This window comes from Dipodomys merriami, unplaced genomic scaffold (assembly GCF_024711535.1).
Source record: "Dipodomys merriami isolate MVZ:Mamm:240054 unplaced genomic scaffold, mDipMer1.0.p SCAF_1620, whole genome shotgun sequence".
In the NCBI taxonomy this organism is placed as follows: domain Eukaryota; kingdom Metazoa; phylum Chordata; class Mammalia; order Rodentia; family Heteromyidae; genus Dipodomys; species Dipodomys merriami.
This window is the reverse complement of record NW_027202961.1, coordinates 57,464-73,022: the sequence shown is the minus strand read 5'-3', so window position 1 is coordinate 73,022 and position 15,559 is coordinate 57,464. Positions and strand designations below refer to the sequence as shown.

General features: G+C 44.4%; 1 protein-coding gene across 15 annotated transcripts in view; it reads left to right on the top strand.

Annotated features, from left to right (window-relative positions):
• Positions 1-425: 425 nt before the first annotated feature.
• Positions 426-15,559, top strand: part of LOC138828700 (protein FAM114A2-like) — a 72,553-nt gene continuing 57,419 nt past the window's right edge. For 5 of the 15 annotated variants that reach the window (XR_011372326.1, XR_011372329.1, XR_011372327.1 and 2 more), the window contains exons 1-3: positions 430-653; positions 5,515-8,690; positions 14,865-14,944. The gene's annotated coding sequence lies outside the window, so the exon portion shown is untranslated. Of the gene's footprint in view, positions 654-5,514; positions 8,691-14,324; positions 14,393-14,864; positions 14,945-15,559 lie in introns of all 15 variants that reach the window. The other 10 variants (XR_011372325.1, XR_011372316.1, XR_011372320.1 and 7 more) reach the window with 8 other exon arrangements.

Sequence of the window (15,559 nt, the reverse complement as noted above, 5' to 3'; positions counted from 1 at the left end):
ACCACTTTAGCTACAGCACCACTTCCGGTTTTCTGGTGGTTTTATTGGAGATAGGAGTCTCACGGTCTCTCCTGCCCGGGCTGGCTTTGAACCACGATCCTCAGATCTCAGCCTCCTGAGTAGCTAGGATTACAGGCGTGAGCCACCAGCGCCCAGCTGCGGACTTTTTGTTGTTGTTGTTTTGTGCCAGTACTGGGGTGTGATCACAGAGCCAGAGTATTTTTGCTTAGTTCTGCTTAAAGGTTGATGCTCTACCATTTGAGGCCCATCTCTATTTCTGACTTTTGGTGGTTAATTGGAGGTAAGGTCTCACAGACGTCTCAGGTTGTTTTCAAACTGCCATCCTCACATCTCAGCCTCCTGAGTAGCTAGGATTCCAGGTGTGAACCACTGGCACCCAACAATTAAGAATACTGTTAAGGAACTAAACAGACTGATAGTAAGTGGTCTCTGAAAAGCACATAAGGTGAAGAGAAACCCTTTTTCTTTCCAAAGGTTTAAGTCTGCTGAGATCAACCAACTGGAGACAAAGATATATTCATCCTATTTTGTAGTTGGAAGAACCATAGGAGGTGATCAACCCACAATCCAGTGAGATTTAAAAACAGAAATCACTTCACCTATGCTCTGCACCATGGAGTTGGGGAGTATAGGTAATTTAGAGGGATGGTAAATGATTTTTAGGTAAAAAGAGCAGTATTTGCACTTTGTCAGAGAACCACGAGACAGGTAGGTACAGAGAACAAAGGTAGGTTTATTGCTGGGAGGGGGGCTGGCAAGACCCCTTCTCACAGGGTAGCAGTGAGAAGAATCATCTGGTATTTTCTGAGGTGACCTGTATAACCTAGGAGGATTAAGAGGTGATACAAGTGACTAGGAGGTAGTGACCCTGGTGAGGGCCAGGGGCTTCATCATGGCAGACTAGGCTGCTGTCCAAATAATAGATAAGAGGCCCTGCATCTGCCCAGACCTGAAGGTCACACTAAGGGGCTCTTGTTGCCTTATATGGTTGTAGCTGCTCCAGAGAAATGCCATCTTAAGTTTGTGGAGGCTGATTATTTACTGTGTTTTTAAATGGGCCTAGTGTTGCCTAAGAAGGGAGCATGCTCAGCTGTGGAGAGGAAAAGGAGTGTATTAAACTATGGGGAGGGAGCTCATTTTGCTAACATAGGGAGTCTGGGACAAGGTTCCCATAGGCTGTGGGGGAGGTAGTGACAGGCTCTGAGAACATGGGGACAGAATTTTCCTAGGAATAAAACTTTCTTACTTGGCAGATAAATCTCAAGGAGTCCCTGGAGCTGCTCTAGAAAAATAGATAAAAGGTGGACATTGGTAGCTCATGCCTATAATCTTAGCTAATGTGGAGGCTGAGATCTGAGGATCACAGTGTGAAACCAGCCCAGGCAGAAAAATCTGTGAGACTTTTCTCTCTGTTTAACTATTAAAAAGCCAGAAGTGGAGGTGTGGTTCAAGAACAGCAGAGTTGAGGAAAAATGACAAGTGAGAGCACAAGGCCTTAAGTCCAAGCCCAAGTACCAGTATCAATTTTTTTTAAAAAAAGATGTGAATAGACTCCTGTCTTGAAAAAAACAGGAAAAGGCAGTATTGGAAGTATGGTTCAAGAGGTAGTGTACCAGTCTTTGGTAGAGTACCAGCCTAGCAAACAAAGGCCCTTGACAGTTGAAACTGTAGTAGGTACTATCAAACCATTCTTTCAAACTTCTTTTTTTTTTTGGGTCCGGTTGTGGGGCCTGAACTCTGGGCCTGGGCGCTGTCCCTCAGCTCTTCAGCTCAAGGCTAGCACTCTACCACTTGAGCCACAGCACCACTTCTGGCTTTTTTCTTTTTGCTTATGTGGTGCTGAGGAATCGAACCCAGGGCCTCAGGCATGCAAGGCAAGCACTCTACCACTGAGCCATCTTCCCAGCCCCTCTTTCAAACTTCTTTAGAATGCAGAATAGAGAATATTGTAGAGTGGTTAGAGTGTGGGATCATTCATTACCCTCCTTTCATGTCAGCCCTGACCCCTTCCCTCCTTCCCTCCCCTTCCCTCCATGCCTTCCTTCCTCTGTCTCTTTTTTGGTTGTACTAGCATTTGAAGTCAGAGCCTGCTGCTTACTATTCAGTTGCTCTACTACTTGAACCCTGCACCAGCCCACTTTCTGAGCCTTTCTGAACCTCAATGCCCTTATCTGTAAAATGAGGACAATTATCTCTGAGCTCTATAATTTGGAGTATTTTCAGGAAAATTTTATAAGAATAGTTGAAGTAATAGATATGAAAACACCTAAATGCTTAAGAGCATTATTGATGAGAAGGAGCACATCTTTTTTTTAATACATTTTTTATTGTACAAATGCTGTACAGAGGGGTTGAGTTACATGAGTAAGGTAATGCGTACATTTCTTATCAAGCATTGCTGCCTCCTCTTTTGCTTTTCCCCTACCATCCCTTCCTTCCCACCTCCACAAATACGCTCCATAACCCCCACACCCCCTACCCATGCCTAAATTGTAAAGTTCATTTTTCAACATAGTGTCTTGTACATCTCATTGTTACAATGGATCAACCTGTATCCCTATTTAAATATTTTGTTTTTTCCCTTTCCCTCCCCAAATTAGAAAACTGTATATACAAGATACAGGGCATTGACATCAAATACAGTGAAAACAGGGGGTATACCTTGGGGGAAGAACATACAAAGAAACAAAAAAAAAATCACATGGTACATTATAAATATGTTAGAAACCATAGCAAGAAAGAAAAAGACAAAACTTGTGTCCCTATCTTGGGGTTCATTTCGCTTGACATCATCTTATTTGGTCATATGTACATAGCTTTTGACCTTTTCTGCTTGTCCCTGACATATACTAGTTATTGTAAGTAAGGAAACCATGGGACCTATGTTTCTTTGGGCCTGGCAAGAAGGAGCACATCTTCACTCCAGATTTATCCTTTGTGTCCTGGGCTTTTTTTTTTTTTTTTTTAACTTTTTTTGGCTTTGATAATTGGCTTTGATAATTGGATGCTCTCAGATGAGATCTCCTGGTGTCAGGTTAAATCCATGTTGCCTTACAGGTGGGTGGGCAGGTGGGTGGCCTGTTCTAGGATTTGTCCTAGTTTAGCAGCAGTGGTGTTCCAAGGAAATGAAAAAGAAATGAATTTAGGCTGCTCCTGCAAGAGTCTGTGTTACAGGAAGCTCAGCAAAAAGGACATGGTGTCTGCTATCTCTGCTGGCTTTTTAGAGACAGTGTGTGGCACCAAAGCCCTGGTGCTGGGTTATCCTGCACATCACCAATGGCACTGAGAGCACATTGTAGCTCTTTTCTCATTGATTGATTGGTGCTGGTACTGGGGCTTGAACTCAGGGCTTCCCACTTAGCTTTTTGCACATTACTAGTTCTCTCCTACTGGAGCCACACTTCTACTTCCCAGAGATTATGGCTTTTTCAGAATGCTACTCCAGTCAGTCTTTGTACCCCAGCCCTTCTTCACCTCTGGCATTGTGTAGCAGTCACTCATCAATCTGTGACTGGTCAAGTGCCTGCCATGTTTCTGAAAAGGACAATCAAGATGTCAGGGTGTTCCCCCATCTCTGCCCTCAGGGCTAGGCATCAAGGCTGGGCTGTTACAGTGGACCAGAATGGCAAGACCTGATGGAAATACTCCCCAGGATACATTGGGGAGAATACAATTGAAGCTCCTAGCTAGCAGGTGCTAAGCTGAGTTGGGTTTGATTTCTGTCTTCAGAACTAGAGAAAGCAAGTATAAGCAAATATATGGAGAAGCAATAGTGCTTGGGGCATTGGTGAGAAAAAGGTTGCAGGCAGAGTAGCTTCTCCCACCCAGGCTTGGCTGGAACTCAAACTCATGTGGTTGTACGCCTGTTGCAGGACCCCCACCAAGAAGATCACTTCAAAAGCAAGGCTTTATTCAGGTGGGCTGCAGCTCCGGCTTTGTCCCACACACTGACTCAGCAGAACTTAGGAGGAAGCCCCGAGCTGAAATTTCACAGTGTTTATAAAGGCAAAAACTACAAAGGGATAAAAGGAGAAGAAAAAAAAGAAATCACAGACTGACAAATTTAAGGCAACAAGAGGTGTCAGCAGGGCATTCCAAGGCAATAAGGGGTTGTAGGGAGTTATCAAACTGGCTGGGTCTTAAAGGGCATTCCAGAGCAGTTAAAGCTTAGCAGGGAGTTTCCTGGCTAGTTGGGTTCTGATAAGCTGTAGCTGGGATAATTGGTGGTCTGGGTTTGTTCACAGGGTCTGTTTATCTTGGGCCAGCTTGGTCATCTCCTGAAGTTTGTGGGGACCCAAGGCCAGCTATAGTACAAAGTGGGGCCTGACTTCAAAGTAGCTTTGTTCAAGTAATCTATGGTTTAGCAGTTTCAGCACAAACAAGACGGTTTCTGAAATTCAGGTGGGCCCAAGGTTAATATGAGCAGCAGAAGGGTTACTGCTTCTAAACGAAGCCACTTTTAACTCTTCAATGTCTCATATCCACACTAGCCCCTTCCATATCCCAGGATAGTTCTTGTGTCCTGGATTCCTCTTCCCTCACTCCCTCCCTTCTTCCCTTCCTCCCTTCCTCCCTTCCTCCCTTCCTCCCTTCTTCCCTTCCTCCCTTCCTCCCTTCCTCCCTTCCTCCCTTCCTCCCTTCCTCCCTTCCTCCCTTCCTCCCTTCCTTCCTTCCTTCCTTCTTTCCCTCCTCTTCCCTCATCCCCTTGCCCCCTCTCCCCTTCCCATTTCCTTCCTTCCTTTTTTTCCCCTTCAGGAGTTGAGACTAGAACTCCAGGCATCACTTTGTCAACCAAGCTTTTTTTCTCAAGGCTGATGTTCTCCCACTTGAGCCACACCTGCACTTCCAGCTTTTTTTCTGTTTCATTGGAGATAAGAGGCTCATGGACTTTTCTGAAGAAACTGCCTTTAAATCATGATTGTCAGCCTTCAGCCTCCTGACTAGCTTGGATGACAGGTGTGAGTCACCAGTACCAATCTAGCTCTACTTTCTTTACCAATTCAATCTAATCCATAACTTTTAACACACTGAGTTTGGGTGGTGGCCAGTGTCATATTCACCATAGGCCTGAGCCCCCTTCCTTCCACTCTGAGAATCTCTTAACAGTTGGCCATCTGATATATTGGTGGATCCTCCTCTTCGGTGGTGCTGGGGATCTTGCAATGGGACAGTCCAGATGGGGTGACATGTCATCACTTACTGATGTATTCTTTTTTTTTTTTTGTCGGTCGTGGGGCCTGAACTCTGGGCCTGGGCGCTGTCCCTTAGCTCTTCAGCTCAAGGCGAGCGCTCTACCACTTGAGCTACAGCGCCACTTCCGGTTTTCTGGTGGTTTTATTGGAGATAGGAGTCTCACGGTCTCTCCTGCCCGGGCTGGCTTTGAACCGCGATCCTCAGATCTCAGCCTCCTGAGTAGCTAGGATTACAGGCGTGAGCCACCAGCGCCCGGCTACTGATGTATTCTGACAGTGCCTTAATTTCATATTTTTTAAGGAGCCTCTCCCTGCCTTCCAGCAACTCAACACTGGATCCCACAAAACTGGCTCCAGCCTCAGTGATGGCTGTGATTCTTCTTGCCTGGTGCCTTCATGGTCTGCAGAGGTGTCAGGAGCCAGCAGCTGAAGAGCAGTCTGCAGCTTTGAATGAGGTGATGTACAGATTACTTACTCCTCAAACTCTTTCTGTACCTAAGTGTGTAACTTTAGCATGCATTTCAGTGCACTTTTTTTTTTTTTTTTTTGGACATGGAACCTGAATTCTGGGCCTGGGCACTATCCCTCTGCTTTTTTTTTTTTTTTTTTTAATAATTTTTTATTGTGAAAATACCGTACAGAGGGGTTAGAATTACATGAGCAAGGTAATAAGTACATTTCTTATCAAGTATTGTTGCCTCCTCCTTTGTTTTTCCCCTCCCATCCCTCCCCTCACATCTCCTTATCCCTCAGATCTTCATCTCAAGGCTAGTGCTCTGCCATTTGAGCCACAGTGCCCCTTTTGGCTTTTTCTCTTATGTGGTGCTGAGGATCAAACCCAGGGCCTTATGCATGCAAAACCAGCACTCTACCACTGAGCCACCTTCCCATCCCCTCATTGCACATCTTAAAATGCAACTTGTAGTATTTGAGGCACAAAAATGGTGTTTACTCTGAATTCTAAGATTCCTAAATAGTTAACTTATTTATGCCCCAGAAATTGATATCATTACCTCAACTAAGTAAATGACTAGTAGTATTAGCCAATAGATGAATTCAGGCCCACTGAATTTAATATCAGAAGCAATGCAGAGGCACAGAGGCTTGTAATTAGGGTGGGCGCTAGTCTCTCATGCCTGTAATCTTAGCTGTTGAGGAGACTGAGATCTGAAGATCATTGTTTTGAAGCCAGCCCAGGCAGGAAAGTCCATGAGACATTTATTTCCAGTTAGCCAAGGAAAAGCTGGAAGTGGCCAAGTGCTGGTGGCTCACACTTGTAATCCTACCTACTCAGGAGGCTGCATCTGAGGATCAAGGTTCAAAGTGAGCCTGGACAGGAGAGGCCATGAGACTCCTATCTCCAGTAAGCCACTGGAAAACCAGAAGTGGCACAGTAGCTTAAATGGTAGAGTGCTTGCCTTGAGCGGAAGAGCTGAGGGATAGTGCCCAGGCCCAGAGTTCAAGCCCCACAACCAACAACAACAAAACACTAGAAGTGGTGCTATGGTTCAATGGTAGGGTGCTAGCCTAGAGCAAAATAAGTTCCAGGGCAGTGCCAGGCCCTGAGTTCAATTTCTAGGGCTGACGCAGAAAAAGGCTTATTCTTAGTTTAACCTTCTCCTGTTGCTATCTGGAAAGTATTAATATTTGAACAAAAGGTGCTGTGTTGTCACTTTGTACTGGGCCCCTCTACCCTGTGGCTAGTCCTGAGGAAGGTTCATGTGCCTCATCCCTGCTACATTGTGTGCTTGCTCTATCATGGAATCTCGGTAAGTGTGGGGGAGTGTCAGCTGGTCCTGAAGTAGTGAGCTCCCCATCCTTGGAAGAATTCAAAGTTGAAACTGGAGGAAATTGGAATGCCAGATGGGAGGAGTTAGAGTAGGCAATCCTTAGGATCTGAGTTCCTATGAACCCTGATTGTAGGATTCTGTAACTTATCCTTCTACAATGTTACTGAATGTCAGAAAATAGAGGAGATGAGGACCGAGGAAAATGGTCTAGTGTGTAGGATTCTGCAAGTACGAGGAACTTGGAGTTATTTCCTTACTGTTGGCAGTAGTACTGGGCTGCTGACCCTCTGCTCTCCCCAATGTTATCTGTATGGGAGAAGCTCTGTTCTAGTGCTGAAAGTTCTCCTCTTGGTCAAAGGTCACAGCAGTGACACTAGAAGTGCTAGTGTCCTCCTTCTGAGGCCTAGCAATTACTTGCCCAGCACCTTTGTTTGCTAAAGAGGGGAGTGTGTGTGTGTGTGTGTATTTGCATGTGTGTGTGCATTGGTAAACAGGATGGACTGGAGGGCAGGAAGAACAAATGACACTCCAGACCTCCTGCCATGTATGTGACATTCCTTCTCAATGTTGGAACTTTAGGCAAGTTATTTTCATCTCTTTTCCCCTCACTTTCTGCCTCTGGAAAAGGGATCTGAGAGAATGAATTTTAGCAACTTGACTCAATTTTTAGAGATTTTCATTAATAACACAATTTATACAGCACTTTGTGTTTTTCAAAGAACTTTTCACATATGTGAGCTCACCAAAATTGTCTTAACAATGAGAAGGTGGTATTTGCACCATTTAAGTGATAAAGGAACAAAGGCCAAAAAGACAGTGGGTGGCAAAACTAGGCCTCTATGTCCACCATTTCATATAGGGATCTTGGCTATTTTCTAAAAGTTTATCCTTTTGTTCATTGAGCTAATAATGACAGGTTCCCATAATGTGATACTCACATAGTCCCTAGGCTGCTCCTGTGCACAAGGATTGTTTTTCTAAGACAGGATCTGTCCATGTAGCCCATGTTTACCTCATACTCTTAGTGTTCTTCTTGCCTCTGTTTCCTGAGTACCACAATACATGGCCACAGGGATGGTTTTTGCTGAGGTCCTCCATCCTTCTCTGGTCTGCTTTGACTGGGAATGTAGCAGGGTGAGAGCCAAGCCCTGAGTTCTAAAGTTAGATACCTTCTGTTCACATCTCCCAATTTGTCCTGTAGCTGAGTGGCCTGGACAAATGACCTTTTGGGACCTGATTTTTTTCATGTGTAAAAGAATGGTAAACTTAGCTTCTTTCATGCAGGGCTGGTGCTATACCACGAAAGCTTTACCTCTACTTCCTACATTTCTTTCTAGTTAATTAGAGATAAGAGTCTCATAGATTTTCCTGCCTGCATTGGCCATGAACCATAATTTAATGATCTTAGCCTCCTGAGTAGCTAGGATTACAGGTATGAGCCACTAGCATTGGGATATTAGGCATATTTTTAAAATTAGCTTTTAGGCTTGGAATTGTAGGCTTCTTTGGTTTTCTTTTTAGTATCTGTTAAGTAATTTTCAAGGTACTGCCTGAAGTCCCAGGGAGCCCCTGTGAACCTACTTGAAAGAAGATCTCATCACTTAAAAAACAAAACAAAAAAGAGAACCACCAGGAAAAAAAAAAACACCCTGCATAACACCTCTGTGAACATGGGAAAGCAAAGAAGGTAAGTTATGATATCCACTTCTTGCTGCCATTTGGTATTTTGCAAACTGCCACTGCTATTAACAGTCACTTTTGAGTATTTATGATCTTGCAGTTAGTTGGAGCACTTTGATTCTCATAAGAAAAACAGGTTCACATTTAGAAAATGTGCCCTACAAGTAGCTGAGATCCCTCAGGGAGGCTGATGGATGGGGCCCACACAGGGGAAGGAAATGCAGCCACCTCGCCAGCCTGCAGAACTTTGCCTTTTCCACACACCCTAGTTGGAAGCTGTTTTTGTTTGTTGTGGTGGTGGTTGTTTGTTTTTGTGTTTTTTTTCCAGTCTTGGTATTTGAACCCTGGACCTGGGTGCTATCCCTTAGCTCTTCAGCTCAAGGCCAGCACTCTACCACTTGCTGCTTCCAGCTTTTTCTGTTTATGTGGTGCTGAGGAATTGAACCCAAGTTCTCATGCATGTGAGGCAAGCACTCTATTACTGAGCCACCTTCCTAGCCCCTTGAAAGCTGTGTGTTTATGTCTGGATCCTTACCCTGCCAGGGATGGACTTTCTGTGTGGCTCTGGCATAGTGTCCCATGGCAAAAGGACATGTAGCTAAATACCAAACCACTTTCCACACATATGTCCTTGCACCACACCAGCCACAATGCTAGCAAAGACCAGAAGCTGGTCTTTGAATTTATCCCAGAGTCCTAAACTGGTTCTTGGTGTGTGCAGGATAGAAGGGAGAGTTTTGGATCTGGCCAGTGTTGAAGCATCAGCCCAAGTAGAGCACCAGATCCTAAACTAGAAATTGGGAAAACACTGGCTCCCACTTTGGGCCTCAGTTTTGACTCTCGCTACATGATGCTCTGAGGTCCATGAGGTGCTTCAGTGCCAAATTATACAGGACTTGTGTTCAAGAGAAGTTGGGGTTTCCAGAGAAGGAGAATTGCATTTTAGGATTATTAGTTGTTTTTTTGTTGTTTTGGTGGTGGTCGTGAGGCTTAAACTCTTTGCCTGAGCGCTGTCCCTGTGCTCTTCAACTTAAGGTCAGCGCTCTACCTCTTGAGCCACAGCACCACTTCTGAGCATTGCATTTCAGTGACAAATTTACAAAGGTCTTGTCACTGTACATGTAAAGAAAGCATCATCAGCTTGTCAGTGAGAATCTTTTCACCAAGTGGATATGAGGGAAGGTTGGGGTTCCTACTGTGTCTGTGAGACTTTAGCTGGGCTCTGGGTCTTCTCAGGCTTGTTTCTACTTCTGTAAAATCCTTCCAGGAAACCTCTTCACATTGAGTTGCTATGGCTTCTTGGGCTCCTCTTGGCTGTGACAGCTTCTGACACTGCCCTTGTTTGGGGGCAGCTTGGATGGTTTTGAGGAGCCCTAGTCAGACATGCTTTAGAATCTGTTGGGATTCATCTCATGTGTTTTTGATTTTAGATTGAAGTTCATGGATTTGGGAGGAGAAAACCAGAGAAGTAAATGCCATTCTTAGCACAAAGTTGATGTATTTTCACTGTCAATTTGACCTTGATCACCTAGTCCGTGGGCCTTCATAGTTCTCCAATGCCAAAAATCTTTTTCTTCCTTTTTTAAACTTTACTCCCCCCCCCACCTCCCAATCTATCTCTTTCTGTGTCAGTACTAGAGCTTAAACTCAATGCCTGGGTGCTGTCCTTTAGCTTTTTCATTCAAGGCTGGTACTCTACCACTTAAGCCATACCTCCAATTTAGGGTTTTGCTGATGAATTAGAGGTAAGGGTCTCTTTGATGTTTCTGTTTGTGTTGGATTTGAACTTCTATCCTTAGATCTCAGCTTCCTGCATAGTTAGGCATGCCCATCTCTTTTGAGAAGACCTGGTGATGTAACATATTATTGACTGTTTGCTGTGCACCTGGTAAAGTGTTGTGTGGCAGGGCTATGAAGACACTCAAGACATCATCTGTGCTCAAGTATCCCAAGAATGAACTGCAGCTCAGATGTGTGCAACAGCGCTCTCAGCGCACTGGGGAATGTGCATTGATAGTGTTCATAGGACTTCAAGGAAGTTAGTTACCTGACCAGGCTTTCCAATTTCCTGATTTTGTGCTTTAAATGAATTTCCATGATTCCCTTCCATTTCCTTCAAACCATAATATTTTTTTTTGGTTGGTTGTGGGGCTTGAACTCTGGGCTGGGACACTGTCCTTGTGCTCTTCAGCTCAAGGCGAGAAATCTACTGCTTGAGCCACAGTGCCACTTCTGGTTTTCTAGTGGTTTATTGGAGATAGTAGTCACACGGACTTTCCTTCCTGGGATGGCTTTGAACCTCGGTTCTCAGATCTCAGCCTCCTGAGTAGCTGGGATTACAGGCAGGAGCCACCAATGCCTGGCAAACCATAACATTTTAAATGTTACAAGAGAGAGAGAAAATTACAGAAGCTAGCATATTTCTTTTGGAGACATACCCAGAGACTCATTATTTTTAAGCATTTTCTTAGCACTTCTTGTGTTGAAAGCATTTTTAACTCATTAATTAGTAATCCACATTAATATATAGATGGAATTAATCTATTCCAGACAGAAGTTTGTCTTGAGGAAATACAAAAAACTTAAGTACTATTCCTTTCCACCTGTATCTTCTCTCTCCTCCCCTCCACCACACTTTATCTTGTTCATTATTTAGATTATTGCTCTGATCATTACACTCTGATTGAGCGCCACAAGTGTCCTTGGAGCTTCCACAAAGTTTGGGTTGGGTGTCTTCCCACTCTTCTGGACTCCAGGCTGTACATGGGTCTGCTTTGGGGACTCATTAGCACTTGAAAATGAAATTGGCCTCATAAATAGTCATCCTCAGGAAACAACGGGCTCTCCCATTTTTATTTTAGTTGCATTCAGCTGAAAACCTCTTAGCTTGTATTCTTGTTTGAGGAGAGTTTTTTTTTTTCCTCCTTTTTTCCTTCTTGCGGATCCTAGGGCTTGAATGCAGGGCTAGGTCTTAAATGCAAGGCCAGGAGATTTTGTTTGTTTGTTTTTTGTTTGTTTTTCCTCAAGGCTGGTGTTCTACCACTTGAGTCCCAGCTCCACATCTGGCTTTTTGGTGGTTATTTGGAGCTATGTGTCTCAAAGACTTACCTTTCTTTCTGAGCTGGCTGAAAACCATGATCCTCAGATCTTAGCCTCCTGAGTAGCTAGGATTTCAGGTATTAGCCACTAGTATCTGGCTAGGAGGTTAGTTTTTACCTTCAGAAAAAAAATCTCCATAACATGACTACCATTTATGTCTCTCTTTGGAACAAGGGCTCCCCTGTCCTTGTATTTGATCAAGATGATAATTTTCCACCTTGTACAGATAAGGAAATTGAGGACCATGAGGAGCAATCTCAAGATTGGTAAAAGTCAGAGCTGATATACATCTCCAAAGCTCTCCCCTTCCTATATTTCTTTGGTTCACCATTCTGGGCCTTCCCAGTGTGGTGCTCATGTTCACCCACAGTGGGCTGTCTGTCTTCCTCTGCTGCTGGCCTCTGGTGGAGAAGCTTGCAGAGGATGTGATGGTCTCCTGATTATACTCTTGTCTTCATTTTGTCACCTGGTGATCTGTTTCAGGAGCTGCCTGTCTATGGGCCCCCCTGTCCTCTTCCTTCCTTCCTGTCCTGGCACAAAGGAGCCACTCTTGGTACTAAGATTGCTGTGACATCAGATATGTAGAGAATCAGCCTATTGTCCATGTGGGGTCATAGATCTGAGGATACTATCCCTGACCTCTGGGAGCTCTTAGTGTTATCAGAGAAGAGCTGCCTTGTCCTCCTGGAGTCCCCTTCATTAGCTCCTTTTCTTTCTGCCCTTACAGGTCATGCCTGTTTCAGTAAGTAGTTATTATATGACAGGTCTCATGCTCACAGACTGCTATCTGTGACAACCTACTCATTAGGAGGTGAAATCATTGTTCCTCTTACCAGATAGGGAATCAATTGTTTAAGGGCTGGGCGCCAGTGGCTCATACCTGTAATCCTAGCTACTCAGGAGGCTGAGATCTGAGGATCATGGTTCAAAGCCAGCCCAGGAAGGAAAGTCCATGATGCTCTCATCTCCAATAAACCACTAGAAACCCAGAAGTGGCACTGTGACTCAAGCAGTAGAGCACTTGCCTTGAGCTGAAGAGCTGCGGGATAGTGCCCAAGCTCAGAGTTCAGGACCCCTGACCAAAAAATAAATAAATAAAAATAAATAAATAAATAAAAAATAAAGAATCATTTAAGGAAGGGGCTAAGAAAAAGAAAATACAGCTAAGAAAAAAAGAGAGCAGCAGAGATTCCTAATCTCCATATCTAATAGATATAAAAAACATTCAAAAAAACATTAAAAAAACAGATTGTACCCAGGTGCGGGTGGCTCACCACTGTAATCCTAGCAATTCAAGAGTCTGAGATCTGAGGGTCCTGGTTTGAAGCCAACCTGGAAAGAAAAGTCTGTGAGGCTCTTTATCTCCAATTAACCTGCAAAAAGCCAGAACTGGAGGTATGGCTCAAATGGTATAGCACTAGCCTCGAGCAGAAAAAGCTTAAGGAAGGGCTAGGAAGGTGGCTCAGTGGTAGAGCGCTTGTCTTGCATGCATGAGGCCCTAGTTCCATTCCTCAGCACCACATAAGTAATAAAAAAAAAAGCCAGAAGTGGTGCTGTGGCTCAAGTGGTAGAGTGCTAGCCTTGATCTGAAGAGCTAAGGGACAGTGCACAGGCCCAGAGTTCAGGCCCCATGACCAGACCCAAAACAAAAAACAAAAACAAAAAAGCTTAGGGATAGTTCAGTCCCCAGTTGAGTGGGGCTCAGTGTCCCAGCTCTGAGTTCACTCTCCAGTACTTGCACCAAAATAGGAATAATATTAATAATTACTTAAGAAGGAACAGGAAATACTTAGGATGTGGTAGATGTTTGAATCCTGAAGCTCCCTGTTGAGTTGCCTTGTTTCCCTTGTAGTACTGTTGCAGTGGTGTGTGTGTGTGTGTGTACACAAGTAACCCTATTAGTTATTCTATTGTGACCGTTAGGACCCATGAGCAAGAACTATTATAAGAAAACAGAAGTGTTGAACAATATGCTGTAAGCTACAACAGTAGATGGCCAAGCCAGATGGACCCCAGGTATCATTGATTCTGGACTGTGCACAGTTAACCAATCACAGACAGTATTGGCTCCTTGGTTAAACCCCAGAGAAAAAGCTGCTTTGCTAGGGATGCTGCAAGATAGACTGGCCAAGTGAATATCCTGTGTTAAAACAGGGAGAGGCAAGTCAGTAAGGTGAGGGCTATGCAATGCTCTGAAGGAAATGGGCATAAGTGAGAGCACCTGTCCTAAAGGGGCTTGTGGTATTAGTCTTTCCCCACACCACCATCCTAGAAGTTGTCCCTCAGCTTTTTGCTCAAGGTTAGCACTCTGCTACTTGAGTCATAGCTCCACTTCTGGCTTTTTTGTTGCTTTATTGGAGATAAGGAACCTCATTGACTTTTCTGCCTAGGATGGCTTCAAAGCATGGTCCTCAGATCTCAGCATCCTGATTAGGATTACAGGCATGCGCCATGGGCACCCATCTATAATGCTGTTCTTAATGGCAGTGGCAGTCAGACAGGGCCTTCATCCGTGTCTTATTATATGGTCTCATCCTAATAGGTACTGTCCTCAGGCTAGAGTGTAGGGGACTGACTGGAAATCTCAGGCCTGGCCACAGTGACAATTGAGTGAGTTACATTTCTTGAATTTGGATGCAGGCCACCTGCTTTGCTTCTTGGGTTTCTGCTTTCAAGTGCTCTGCTGGACTATACCTGGGGTCTCTGGTGAGACGCCTGGGTGAATGTGGGCACTTTTCAGAATGGCTTAGAAGCAGCTCTTGGTGGCTTTGCAGCTTGGCTTTCATTTCTGGCATGACAGTGCATTGGGAAGGTTCTGGATCGAGTCAGGCTCAGCTTTGGGCTCAGTCTCTGCCACATGCTAGCTCTTTCTTCCATTCCAGATGAGTCACTGTCCATCTTAGGCTGCCCTGTCCTGTCTCCTCCTCATATACCTGTCTCTGACTTGGGGCCAGGGATCTGATGAAGAAATTCTCTTCAGACAAATAGAGATTCCCTGGAAGGAAATTGATCATGTAAAGCTGGTTTCTCCACTGGCAGTTGTTTAATTTTATTTCCCTTTCATTTTTCTTCCTCTTCTCAGGGATCACTGCCTATAAGAACTTGATAGCAACTAGACTTAGATGGTTAAATGTAAATTGGAGCTGGCTTCTGAAACTCCAGGTGAGTTTCTTCAGGCCTGGGAGATTTTTCAGAGCCCTATGCACCTAATGCATTTTAGCCTTTATTTTTATTTTTCACCTATATTTTTTTTCTTGTATTACTTCTAGATGCCTTTTATTTTCCCTTAGGACTCAAGCATAATTTTGGTTGCTTTTAGGTGTAATTATAGAAGGCCTAACTCATTTCAGTGAGAGGAAGATTTATTATTTCACATAATAATAACCACAGTGGGGCTGGGGGGTTATCCAGGGGAAGGGCGCACGCCTGGCACGTGTGCAAGGCCCTGGGTTCAGTCCTCAGCCCTGGAAAAAAAAAGAAAAAAATAATAACCATAGCACAAGGGAGACGGTAGAATTCATTAATTCAGTGGCTCAGTACTGTCTTCTTTTTTTGTCTTTTGTTTTGTGAGCCATGGGGCTTGAACTCTGGGCCTGGGCTTTGTCCCTGAGCAACTCAGCTCAAGGCTAGCACTCTACCACTTTAGCCACAGGGCCACTTCTGATTTTCTGGTGGTTTATTGGAGATAAGAGTTTCGCAGGTTTTCCTGCCTGGGCTGGCTTTGAACCATGATCCTCAGATCTCAGCTTCCTGAGTAGATAGGATTACAGGCCTGAG